At 41.7% G+C, this 13,983-nt stretch overlaps 1 pseudogene across 1 annotated transcript in view; it reads right to left on the bottom strand.

The window, feature by feature from the left end:
- Positions 1-1,867: 1,867 nt before the first annotated feature.
- The window catches only part of LOC311112957, a 99,881-nt pseudogene continuing 87,765 nt past the window's right edge, over positions 1,868-13,983 (bottom strand). The window contains exons 3-6 of the transcript in view: positions 2,549-2,893; positions 2,318-2,449; positions 2,130-2,179; positions 1,868-2,011 (exon numbers count right to left, since the gene is read on the bottom strand). The product of the transcript in view is annotated as an uncharacterized misc_RNA (transcript). The remainder of the gene's footprint in view (positions 2,012-2,129; positions 2,180-2,317; positions 2,450-2,548; positions 2,894-13,983) is intronic.

Below are 13,983 nucleotides of genomic sequence, written 5' to 3' on the forward strand. Positions count from 1 at the left end.
GCTAAACCAACTAGGCTCGTAATATTTTTTTGTATTCGTATTTATAAATTGCATACAAGTTTGTTTATTAAGGCAAATTAAAGTTCCAGAAGGCATTTCTGCCAAAAAACGCATTTTGATAGAAATAAAAATAAACGTTTTAATGCCTCTCCTGTGAAGTAGTGACATGCAACTAACGCCTAGGTTCCTGAACGGGTCACAAATATATATTAGAGTCAGTTTTATAAATAACGGATTTGCTGTGGCTGTAAGTTGTCTGGTGCAACATGAACAACAAGTAACGATAGTGAGAACAACAGTGACACCACATAGACATCCTGCTGAAAACCACATAGAGACACAGAGCCACAGAGAGCAGGTAGGAGGGTCCTGTGTGCACAAAGCCAGCAGGCCACCTGACCAAAGCGTAGATACAGCCTGGTCTTATGCTTACAGAAGACTGCAGAGTATCTGTGAACTTGTTGTTTGGGGGTGGGTTTGAATGGCATGCTATCAACACAACTAGAAGAGGACAACACATTACAGAGGAGAGATGATTTGAATAAATAGGTTCTCTCCAATACTTATTCAACTACTCCCTGGAACTCAATACAAAAGTACACACAAACACGAGTCATTGTTTTTGTCATTTAGAGATCACTCTGCTACCCATTTTATTTTGAGTGATTGTGTGGCTCCTCCAGGTAACTAAGCTACACTTTATAATAACTTAGTTGATGTTGGTAGTAATGATCCAGTGATGACTACCTGGCCTGTTTGATGCATGTGACACTATGATTCTGAAATGGATTTATAACATGATACAGATGTGTAATATGCATGTAATAAATTACCTTGTTAAAGATTCTTAACCAAACATTGTCTTTGTTGAGCATTTCTTGACAGCTATTATGACTACACACAGGAAAATAAGTTTTCAACGATTCTTTGTGATTAATTTGAACATTCTAAAATGTGCTGCCATCTCTACTATTAAGGCAGTTATGGGGACTTTCATTTTTTTTTGTCATTTAACAGACGTTCTTATCCAGAGCAATTAGGGTTAAGTGCCTTGCTCAAGGGCACACCAACAGATTTTTCACCTAGTTGCCTCGGGGATTAGAACCAGCGACCTTTCGGTTACTGGCACAACGCTCTTAACCACTAAGCTACCTGCCGCCCTCTTTCATGTACACTGCTGCACCCTATTGAAAGAGAAATGAAGTGCAGTACTTCAACCTGCACATATGCACGTTCACATTTTGTATTGCTTGTGAAAACTTCTTAGTTACAATGTGTACATTGTCATATTTGGATTATATTTTCAACAATATCAGCTCTCTTCAAAATATACTCAGCTAAGAAGTCTATTTTTAGTTCAGGCTTTTCTCATGAAGAGAGTGAGTTGTGCCCTCAGTAACATGGATGTTTGTGGCTTTGATGCACTGAGGTGTGTGAAGACAGTGTGTGGTGAGGACTGGCGGTCATTGCTGGGGGCTAGAAAGGAGTTAAGCTGTGTGGAAAATCTATTTAGGGCTTTCAGAACACCACAGAGATGTGATGCAGGATACAGCTTAAAAAAGAGAGTTTGAGACAACTGAAAATGTTAGTCAATAGAATGTACTCTATGCATGCTATTATGCACATCATGTAATCTGGATGCAATGTCCCTACAAACTTCTCAGTTTAACTTGAAGAATATGAGTGAAAATCAAACAATACAACTAAATTACAGTGAATTAATGTTTTATTTTATAACAACAGTATCACAACAGTAATGTAAAAAGGAGTTTGACAGAATACAAGCAATTGTAACAGAATACTAACGATAAAAACACAGTGTGTAACAGAAAAAGCAATGCAAGTCTTTAAAGGAGGTAAATCTGTTTCAGTCCATGTTTTGGCACCTCACCCCAGAATACACAGTGTCTCTCTCCATGGCACTCCTCTGTCTCTGGCTCTTTGGCTTCTTGTGGATGACATTCAGAGCAGCGTAATGGACCGACGTGAGTGTGTCATCATCTTCTTGATCCTAAGAGGAATAGCAAAACAAATTCCAAAGACATCAGGAAATGACCGGATAATTTGATAGAATAATTTACAGTAAATCAAAGTCATACTCAGAATAGTAAACTATAAGGTCTACATACCTGGTTATGTGAACTGGGGACTGCCGTACCACTTAGCTGAGGATGCGTTCCTTTTAGACAAACATGAAGGAATCATCATCATCAACATCTTCATCATACAATGAATTAACACAGTTTCACAACTAAAACATGTAATGTATACTGTGCCACCAGTTTAAGTATATATTGTGGGCAATGATAATGCCTACCTTGGCACAGCAGAGAGGTTTTCTTGGTCATCTTATACAAAACACAACCAAGGACAATGATGAGGATGACACAAAGAGCCAACGCTACACCCAGACAGTACACCAAGAGAACATGGTCCTCCTTACAACCATCTGTAGAAATACAGACAGTGATAGAGGAAATTCAGGACATTTTGTTCAACCAGGCATAGAATGTTATGACATTTTAGAAATGTCAGAAATATCACTAACAGTCCAGCTTGGTCCCATTCCCAAACAGTATCTCCCCACATGAGGCCACAGCACAGTAGTAAGTCCCAGCATCAGAGAGGCTGAGGTTCCTCTTGGGGAGGTTGTAGACACAGCTCTGTGTAGGAGACCCAGCCTCAGGGCTCCTCTCACACTGATCACTCCTGTCTCTATGGGTGTAAATGATTCCTGGAGGGGATTTTCCTGAGCCATGTCTGAACCAATAGACACTATGTTCTCCTGCACAGGTCTCAGTGTGTATTGTACAGTTCAGAGTCACAGAGTCTCCTGGCTGGACCGACTCAGACACAGATTGCTGGAGCACAGTCATGTTTCTGGACTCTGAAACTGACAAAAAGGTGAATTAACCCACATCATTTCTAGAATATCACGGTAGCAATTGTTCTAACTGATCATTTGTTAAAATAAAATCTAATCTGCTTAAGAGAATACCTCATACTTACACATTATATCTCTAAATTCATATAAAAAAAAAACGTTATTTTTACCTTTTACAATGAGAATGGCTCCTTCTCCAAACTCCATCTTATTGCTATAAGAGCTCCCACAGTAGTATGTGCCTGAATCTGACAGCTGCATGTCTGAGATCGTTAGGTGATTCTTTTCTTGGCCATTTTCCACTGAGAAGCGAGTGTTATCCTTAAACTCATGGTAGAATGTTGCATTCTTTTCAAACTTATTGACAGTTGAGAGGAGCTGAAGTCTAACTCCCAAGGTTAGCTTGTACCAAGAGAACAATACTGCCATGTCGCTTTCATGAAAGCAGTGCAAAATCACTGTGTCTCCAACGTTGGCTGACATGATACCACTCTCTTGACGTATGGATGAAGTCTCAGTTCCAGCTAGCACATGAACTAGAGAACATGAACATATATTAACTATGCTATAGGTTACCCCAAATACAACTTTGGATTGTCAAAGTGTCTGTAAAACAATAATTGGAAACCTTGTGTCTCCAAATCAAGTGTGGACATCGCATAAGCAGAGAAATATAAAAGATTGACATACCCATCTCTACAAGAAGAGGAAGTATATGACAAAGTGTGATCATCTTTAAAGTTGTCATCCTCTTCACAACTTGTCTTGAGTGGAAAAACTCCACCCTTATGTACAACACTTCAACAATGGAGTTATAGGTGATTGGTTGAACTGGACGCGGCATTTATGTTGACACCTCATTCAGGCGCACCCATGTCCTTCTCATGAGTATTGTACAGCCCTGTCTCACAGATTATCCTGGCTGGACTGACTCACAATAGTTGTCTTTTAGGTAGATTCTGATCATTATAGATTTATTAGAAATGATGTACTTATTATTGAAGTTTGACATCCCTTATTCTTAATCACTGCAGCTACTGTAGTATAAGAGATTCATAGTTTTTTGGGGAACATGCATGCTATGACAATGTCATCCACCAGAGCTTCTATCACCACAAAGTCACTTCACCTCACCAAAAACATCTATGGAAAAAACACAGCAGACACAATACAGTAGTCTTCCTTTAGTGATCTCTCATTCAGTATTTACACTTAGTAGAATAGATGGATAGAATGTCCTCCTATGATATTGTTATTGAGCAGGTCCATGGTTCTAGTGGCCTATCATCACACTTAAAAAAGGGTTTGTGTTTGACTAAGAACTACTGATCACTATGTCAAATTACCTAATAAATCTCTCATTGTGTATTTTCACAGATTTCAGTCGACTATGAATAGATAAAGCTGCCTCATCAAAAGTTTAGTTTAATGTCAAGAGTTGGTTTATTGTTGGTTACTAAAATGTTTAACTTGAAGAACAAGTGGAGTATAGACTAAGTTCAGTATGAGAGAGGTAACAGCTCTGAGACATCCAGCCGGAAACCACAGAAAGAGAGAAACAGAGAGAGAGAGAGAGCGAGAGAGAGGGATAGAGAGAAAGAGAGGGAGAGAGGGAGATGGAGAGGGATAGAGAGGGAGATAGTGAGAGAGAGAGAGAGAGAGAGAAAGAGAGAGAGAGAGAGAGAGAGAGGGGGAGAGAGAGTAGAAAAAAACTGAGAGAGAGAGAGAGAGAGACAAGTGTCCTGTGTGCAATAGGCCAGCAGGCCCTAACAAAGCTTAGATACAGACCACAGTGTCTGTAAATATGTTGCTATGTGTCTGAGGGGGTGTTAGTAGCATGAGAAGAGAAGAAAACAGTTAAACTCTACAAGTTAACTTGGAACTGACACCGTTTAAACTACTTTGCAGAAATGAAACAAACAGATATCGGTTCAAAATACCAAATTCGCACTTCATGCTTCACAACCATCTAACAGGTTTTAAAAATGGATTATATTTGACTCAAAATTACATGACCTAGAGTAAGGCATTGTTGGCAGAATTAAATTGTTGCAATCAATGCATGATTAATAAAATTCACCAATAAATCACTAAGTAGTCTAATAAATATCACGCACCCGTAAATGTAAATGTAAATGTAAATATTGCCATCAGGTTGTAAATCACAGCTGGTAATGTTACATTGTTTACTGCCTCCAGCCATTCAGGGGATGAACTGTATCAGTTTCACTCACTCTTTATAAAAAAGACTGCAGTTACAGTGGAGTATAAATTAAGTTCAACTGCAGTACACTGTAGTTATTCTGCAATTAATTCTTCCAAAATACCACAGTCGACTGCAGTTACTGCACCTTTACTGCAGTTTCAAAACTGCAATCTTTTTTTGTAAGGGACTCAATATTTTGGACAAAAACAGACGAAAAGGGCAATGATTTGGAAGCTCAACACAATCAATCTAGCTATGTAGTAACATTACGTGGCTAAGGCTATAGATTATCTATTTGTGTAGACCTACTTATTAAAGAAGCTAGCTATATAGCTTGATAGCTAGCGAAACAATGTAGCTAGCTAAAACCTAAAATGACACAGAGCCTTGTACTGTAGCTAGCTAGCTGCTGGAAGGATGCTTCCTGAAAAAATAAATAATGTATTCACTAACTGTAAATTGCTCTGGATAAGAGCGTCTGCTAAATGACTAAAATGTAAATGTAAATGTAATGTTATGTTATCACCTGGACAAGTGAGGGAGTGGCAGACCTTTTCCCAAAAAATTATTATGATAAAAAAAAATTCACTTCAGTGGCTAAAGCTATTGATATGATCTACCAAAAAATTTGACTAACTGTCACGACTTCCGCCGAAGTTGGTGCCTCTCCTTGTGCGGGCGGCTATCGGCGGTCGTCGTCACCGGTCTTCTAGCTGCCACCGATCTACGTTTCTTTTTCTATGCTGTTTTGTCTAGATGTTATGATTATTTCACTATTTAATCCTCTGCTTCCCTCATGGTTTTGTGCGTGATTGTTCTTTGTTTGGTGTTATGTACTGCTGTGAGCATTTGTATTTCATTTGTATAGATTTATTGCTTTTCAGAGTAAAGTTTGTTATTTACTCAGTTCTGTGTCCTGCGCCTGACTCCATCCTACCGCTGCACACTGACACCTGACAGAATCACGCACCACCTATGGAGTCAGCAGGTGCACCCAGTCCTCCGGTACCGGTGGAGGAGCACGTACAGCAGCACGCGACGATGCTCCACAATCTGGGCACAGCGATGGATCGCATGCTGCACACCATGGAGCGATGGGAGAGAGAGGGTTTTCCCACACCCCCATCAACTTCACCTCAACCCACACTGCTGTCCACCCCTCCGTCACCTGGACCCAGTGGGATTCGGCTCTCGCTCCCGAATGCCTATGATGGGATGGCTGCCGGGTGCCAGGGGTTCCTGCTCCAGGTGGAGCTCTACCTGACGACTGTCCACCCAGCTCCCTCGGGATACGAGAGAGTGTCCTCCCTCATCTCCTGTTTGTCGGGGAAAGCGCTGGAGTGGGCCAACGCCCGCCCTCATCTCCTGTTAGTTGGGGAAAGCGCTGGAGTGGGCCAACACCGAATGGGGCGGGATAGATGCTACGTTGGTTCAATACGAGGATTTCACCCGCCGTTTCCGGGCGGTCTTCAATCATCCGCCTGAGGGGAGAGCAGCGGGGGAACGCTTGTTCCATCTCCGACAAGGGAAGAGGAGCGCACAGGACTTCGCACTAGACTTCCGGACCCTGGCTGCCAGCGCGGGATGGAATGAGAGGGCCCTGATCAACCATTACCGGTGCAGTCTACAGGAGGACGTTCGTCTGGGAACTGGCCAGCAGGGACACCACTGTTACACTCGACCAGCTGGTGGATTTATCCATCCGGCTGGATAAACTGTTGGCCACCTGCGGACGCTCGGATTGGGGTCCGTCCGTTCCATCTCCCAGCACTTCCGAGTCTACACCAATGGAGCTCGGAGGTGTTGCTCATAGGGTGACCAGAGGGGGGGCCGTTTCCTGCACCACCTGTGGCCGCAGAGGGCACACTGCTGGTCGGTGCTGGGGAGGTTCCCCAGGGAGTCGAAGCAGCAGGCAGGGCACTGGTGGATCATCCCAGGTGAGTAGGCACCCGACTCACCCAGAGCTCCCTGTTGCGCACATTTATGTCTGTGTAAAGTTTCCTGAGTTTTCCCCGCATTCCCAGCATAATGCGCTAGTAGATTCAGGCGCAGCTGGGAACTTTATTGACCGTGCATTTGCACTTAGATTAGGGATCCCTATTGTTCCTGTTGATGTGCCCTTTCCTGTAAATGCCTTAGATAGTCGTCCTTTAGGATCGGGTCTGATTAGGCAGGTCACAGCTCCACTAGGTATGAGAACGCAGGAGGGTCATGAGGAGAGTATTAGTCTCTTCCTGATCGATTCTCCTGCGTTTCCTGTGGTGTTGGGGCTTCCCTGGTTGGCCCCATCATGACCCCACTATTTCGTGGCAACAGAGGGCTCTGAAGGGATGGTCACGTCAGTGCTCAGGGAGGTGTGTAGGTGTTTCCATAGGTGCAACTTCAGCCGAAGTTGGTGCCTCTCCTTGTGCGGGCGGCTATCGGCGGTCGTCGTCACCGGTCTTCTAGGTCGTCGTCACCGTCACCGATCTACGTTTCTTTTTCTATGTTGTTTTGTCTTGATTGTACACACCTGGTTCCCATCACGTTATGATTATTTCCCTATTTAATCCTCTGCTTCCCTCATGGTTTTGTGCGTGATTGTTCTTTGTTTGGTGTTATGTATTGCTGTGAGCATTTGTATTTCCTTGCTTGAAAATTAGATGTATTGCTTTTCCGAGTAAAGGTCATTATTTACTCAGTTCTATGTCCTGCGCCTGACTCCGTCCTACACACTGACACCTGACACTAACTAAGCTAGCTACCATTTACTTAAACTTGAACGACTGTTAGCATATCTCTTTGTCAATCAATGTATTTGCAATCGATCAAATGAGCAGGCATGCAAGCTGTAAATCTCATTCACTTGTTAAAACATGGGTTATTATGGGACAAGGGGCAGGCTGCAGTCTACTATTCCCCATCGTATTCACAGTGCAGTTTTTGCTGTCAACTACACGTTGAAAAAGTTTTAGAGGATTTACCTATCGTTCCTTTTGCTAGATGTTAGCTCATCTGGCTCAGGCTAACATCGTTGTTGTTGTTGTGCATAGGCAACTGTGGGAGAGATAGCCTACCTGTTGGTTGTTTGATCAGTAGGACTGTAAAGTTCCCAAAAGTAAAACTCCTGTAGTATTTATATATTCGCAGAAAACCATTTTGGTTTCTTTTGACACTTTTGCTGCTGCTTTCTGAACAATGATCTAAACAAAGTTGTGCTGTTCTGCTGCCTGTAAACACAGTCCAGTGCAGTGCCACATCAAAGTGAATGGCATGGCCTATTTGTATAAAAGGCCTACTCTAGCTGATTGGTTATGGCACACCAATTGCCCAAACCAGTGGAGGCTGCTGAGAGGAGAACGGCTCATAATAATCGCCAGAATGGAGCAAATGGAATAGCATCAAACACCTGGAAACCATGTGACACCATTCCACTGATTCCGCTCCAGTCATTACCATGAGCCCATTCTCCCCAATTAAGGTGCCACCAACCTCCTGTGGCCCAAACGTACGGCTGCTTTCCCATTCACTACTATAGAAATGTCTATGAATGTATGAAAACATGAACATTAGCATATCTATGCGCTCTCTTGTCAAGGGCGTCCTGGGACTAGAAATTGGCCTTGGCATTTCTAACACAGCGGCCCAGTTTTTTCCTTGAGACCCCCACACCGGCCCATTTGTATCATTGAGGCCCCCACATTGGCCCATTTTTTCCCTTGAGGCATTTAGACAGGCCCACTGGGCTTAAAATGAACCAGCCCATCTGGCATTTGCCCAAAATACTATATGGCCAGTTCACCCTTGTCGCTGATCACAAAATTGAAAAAAATATAAATAATTAATTAATTAATTAGTAATATTCTTCCATAGGGTGTATAATACATACACTACATGAACAAAAGTATGTGGACACCTGCTCGTCGAACATCTGGTGATAGAAGTACTGTATAGTAACTACATATACGCTTGTATATAGTACAATAGGACAGTAACTATATGGAGGATTGCACATTTTCTTATGTGATCTAAAGAACTAGTGCTGTATACAGTTTGACAATAGATATAAACAAAAGTAAGATGTATCACTTACCTTTGATGTCCGGCTTCGTCCCTTTTCCAACCTGACAAGAAAGTCTACATGTCAGTAAATCTGTTTCCTATACAGTGATATCTGATTATGTGCATAGGTAACTCATGAGGTTGCATTGTGAAAACAGATGCATTTTCTTCAGTAAACAAGATATTAAATAAATAAATTGTTATCTGGCAAGCATACGATACATTTTCAAACAGAGTACAAACAGTAAAGCGCTACAGGTACACCACATGGACCTGTATAGGCTCTTGGTCTGAAACTCAGTTGTCTTTACAACAGGTCTTGATTTGTACCAGGGTGAACAAGGGTGGAGCATCATGAGTGTATATGGGGGAAGAACGTACACTACAGGATGAAACAAGTCCATTGCATGTCAGTCTCATAACCTATTATTCACAGAATCATGTTCTAACTGAAGTGTAACACCTGACAGTTTAGTATGGGTGTAACAGTTAACTGGGAAGACCTTCTGGCTGCAGCCTGGGATAAATAGAAAAATCCTATTTAGACACTATAAGCTGATGTTATCCAATAATGAATTAAACCTGGCCATCTATTAAGTTTTGGTGTTAAGACACTGTGTGGGTCTGCATGGCATCGGCTTACATGTCAGTGGACTGTGTTGCTAATTGTCATTGTCGTGAACAACAATGAGAGAAAACAGTGACACCACACAGACATCCTGCTGAAAACCACATAGAGAGAGGGTGTGTAGAAGGCTTTCACGCCTGTCCAAAGCAAAGTAGTGGCCTCGTTTTGTGATTACAGGAGACCAACGTGTTCAGGTACCTGTGAACAGCTAACTGTGTGCATGCGTGGGTGGTTGGGTTTAGTATGCTAACACCCACGTGTTGTGTCAGTTTAAATCTTTCCTTTGCACGCTCTCTGCACACACATTCATTCATACAAACATTCAGTATGTACACAAGAGAAGGAAGAAGTCTATTTTAGTCAGTCTCAGCTGTTTAAATGGATATTTATTCATGCAAAAATAAGCCACATACCAGGTTGCAGCCATTCATTTAAAAAATGCAATATGAAACACGGGGGGCCAGTATGAAAATGTTGGAACTCAGTAATTGTAAGTCGCTCTGGATAAGAGCGTCTGCTAAATGACTAAAATGTCAAATTATATATCCAACAGTTACTGCAAAACCCATCTAAACTCTACAGACATTGGCCTTAGCTTGATCTATTTCCTGGTGGTGTAGATGATGATGAAGATGGTCAGACAGCAGAGGAGAACTCCACTTGGAGAGCCTGATAGTCACATGATAAGAAATGTGTATATATATATATATATATATATATATATATATATATATATATATATATATATTTATATATATACTGTCTGTGGAAAGGGTACGACATGGAACCCAAAAGAGTGCTACCTAGAACCAAATAGGTTGTACCTGGAACATAAAATGGTTCTTAAAAGGGTTATAATATGGGGACAGCTGAAGAACCCTTTAAGGTTCTGTACAGTGCACTACTTTTGACTAGGGCCCAATGTAGTCCACAATATTTGGAAGCACAGTTGTCAGTTGGTTGATGCTGTGATCCAAATTATTTGGAATTATGTTTCGTCCCCCCGACCATCGAAGATCGGCCCGCGGCTGAATCTAGTTGATGATCTCTGCCCTACAGTAAATTGTGCACTTCTTTTGACCAGGGCACATAAGGTGCCTTTTTGGAAGCACACTTGTAATTTGGTTGATAGTGTAGGTAGCACAGGAGGTTGGTGGCACCTTAAATGGGGAGAATGGGCTCGTGGTAATGACTGGAGCGGAATCAGTGGAATGGTATCAAATAAATGAAACACATATTTTCCAGGTGTTTGATGCCATTCCATTTGCTCCATTCTGGCCATTATTAACCCCTCAGCAGCCTCCTGTGGTAGGTAGATAATGGCTTTGGTAAAAGTAAAATAAGCCTTGATAAGTGCATGGCCTTAATGCACCCTCCTATTCTACTAAACAATGAGGACATGAAAACCATGGGCTATAAGTGTAAGAGGTCAAATTACAGATGTGACATTTGGTTATCAACTTCTTCCAAATCCCTCTGTTCAGAACAAATACAGAAATAAAACAAGTGTATGATGACCAAAGACATCACAAGGCTTATCACAGGCCTTAGAAACACAATGAGACACATTATCTGCATGCTAATCAAACTGCATTGGTAGCAAACGATAACACATAAAACACATAATGTCACAGGAAATACGAGGTGTAAACTCAAAAGTACCTAAGAAAGAAAAGTTTATACCAAATATGCGAATGCATGATGTCTGTTTGTTTAGTTGTTGAGTGGAAACTTCGGACCACAGAGATCTTTGTATGATGTGTGTGTTTTTCCATTCCTGTTCACACCAGCGAGGTGACACTGACCACAGGCCGAGTATGTAACGTCTGCAGCGAATGCATCAGATGAAAGTCTGCAGAGAGCATTGACACCTTCCTCTGTACACTCAACATTAGAGCAGTAGGTCTATTGTTTATGGATGCATTCATTGTGATTAAAGTAGACCTACTAGTGCTCAAGATCTCGAATATAACATATTTTATGATATCTTTGAACATAGCCCACTAAAGTATAGTTATTGTACTAAACAGAAGATGGCAGTGTGCAGGTGTCCTAAACCCCAGGTGTCCAACATACAGTATCATTGTACATCATGCATTCAATTAAATTCAACAGTTTTATGGTTTAGATGCGGCAGAGAGAGAGTGGTGTGAAGAGAGAGAGAGAGAGAGAGAGAGAGAGAGAGAGAGAGAGAGAGAGAGAGAGAGAGAGAGAGAGAGACAAGGCAAGAAGGGCCTTCTATGCCATCAAAATGAACATACAATTTGACATACCAATTAGGATCTGGCTAAAAATACTTGAATCAGTTATAGAACCCATTGCCCTTTATGGTTCTGAGGTCTGGGGTCCGCTCACCAACCAAGAATTCACAAAATGGGACAAACACCAAATTGAGACTCTGCATGCAGAATTCTGCAAAAACATCCTCCGTGTACAACGTAAAACACCAAATAATGCATGCAGAGCAGAATTAGGCCAATACCCGCTAATTATCAAAATCCAGAAAAGAGCCGTTAAATTCTATAACCACTTAAAAGGAAGCGATTCCCAAACCTTCCATAACAAAGCCATCACCTACAGAGAGATGAACTTGGAGAAGAGTCCCCTAAGTAAGCTTGTCCTGGGCCTCTGTTCACAAACACAAACAGACCCCACACAGCCCCAGGACAACAACAACAACAACAACAACAACACAATTAGACCCAACCAAATCATGAGAAAACAAAAAGAGAATTACTTGACACATTGGAAAGAACAAACAAAAAAACAGAGCAAACTAGAATGCTATTTGGCCCTAAACAGAGAGTACACAGTGGCAGAATACCTGACCACTGTGACTGACCCAAACTTAAGGAAAGATTTGACTATGTACAGACTCAGTGAGCATAGCCTTGCTATTGAGAAAGGCCGCCGTAGGCAGACCTGGCTCTCAAGAGAAGACAGGCTATGTGCACACTGCCCACAAAATGAGGTGGAAACTGAGCTGCACTTCCTAACCTCCTGCCAAATGTATGACCATATTAGAGACACATATTTCCCTCAGATTACAGCGATCCACAAAGAATTCGAAAACAAACCCAATTTTGATAAACTCCTTTATCTACTGGGTAAAAAACCACAGTGTGCCATCACAGCTGCAAGATTTGTGACCTGTTTGCCACAAGAAAAGGGCAACCAGTGAAGAACAAACACCATTGTAAATACAACCCATATTTATGTTTATTTATTTTCCCATTTGTACTTTAACTATTTGCACATTGTTACAACACGGTATATATACATAATATGACATTTGAAATGTCTTTATTCTTTTGAACTTCTGAGTGTAATGTTTACTGTTAATATTTATTGTTTATTTCACTTTTGTTTACTATCTACTTCACTTACTTTGGCAATGTTAACATACGTTTCCCATGCCAATAAAGCCCTTAAATTGAAATTGAATTGAGAGAGAGAGAGAGAGAGAGAGAGAGAGAGACAGAGAGAGAGAGAGAGAGAGAGAGAGAGAGAGAGAGAGAGAGAGAGAGAGAGAGAGAGAGAGAGGAGAGAGAGAGAGAGACAGAGAGAGAGAGAGAGAGAGAGAGAGAGAGAGAGAGAGAGAGAGAGAGAGAGAGAGAGAGAGAGAGAGAGAGAGAGAGAGAGAGAGGAGAGAGAGAGAGAGAGAGAGAGAGAGAGAGAGAGAGAGAGAGAGAGAGAGAGAGAGAGAGTCAACAATGCACACACAAACTATACAGTACAGTATATTACCACAAGTATTATGAGCTTGGTTAAGGGCCCAGTTTGTGGCAGTTTTGTTGCAGTTTGTGTTCTAAATCTTATTTTAATCTTATTTACACAGAATTAGATATATTACCCCAGGGCTATGTCATCTTTAATGTAAAAAGATGGTAAAATACTGGGAATCTATTCTACAGTTGTTCTTTAAAAAAATGTATTCCACTGTCTCTAAGACAAATGTCAAGAGAGGCCCAGTGATGTTCACCTCAGCAGGTCTCACTCAACACTGAGCTGCTCCTTCCTGTCACTCACACAACAGGAAGTGATGCGTTGCTCACTGGCCCTTCCTACTCTACCTCAGACTCTAACCATGATGGCTGTCACAAGGGGAATTTTTGACTACTTGAAATAGGGGGACAGAGCACAGCAACAGTCTATTGTAAAACAACTATTCAGTGTATTACATTAGTTATTCTGTGCTGCACTGATATCAACATAAAAACTTGT

The sequence above is a fragment of the Coregonus lavaretus genome, assembly GCF_964263955.1.
Source record: "Coregonus lavaretus genome assembly, chromosome: 39".
Taxonomy (NCBI): Eukaryota; Metazoa; Chordata; class Actinopteri; order Salmoniformes; family Salmonidae; genus Coregonus; species Coregonus lavaretus.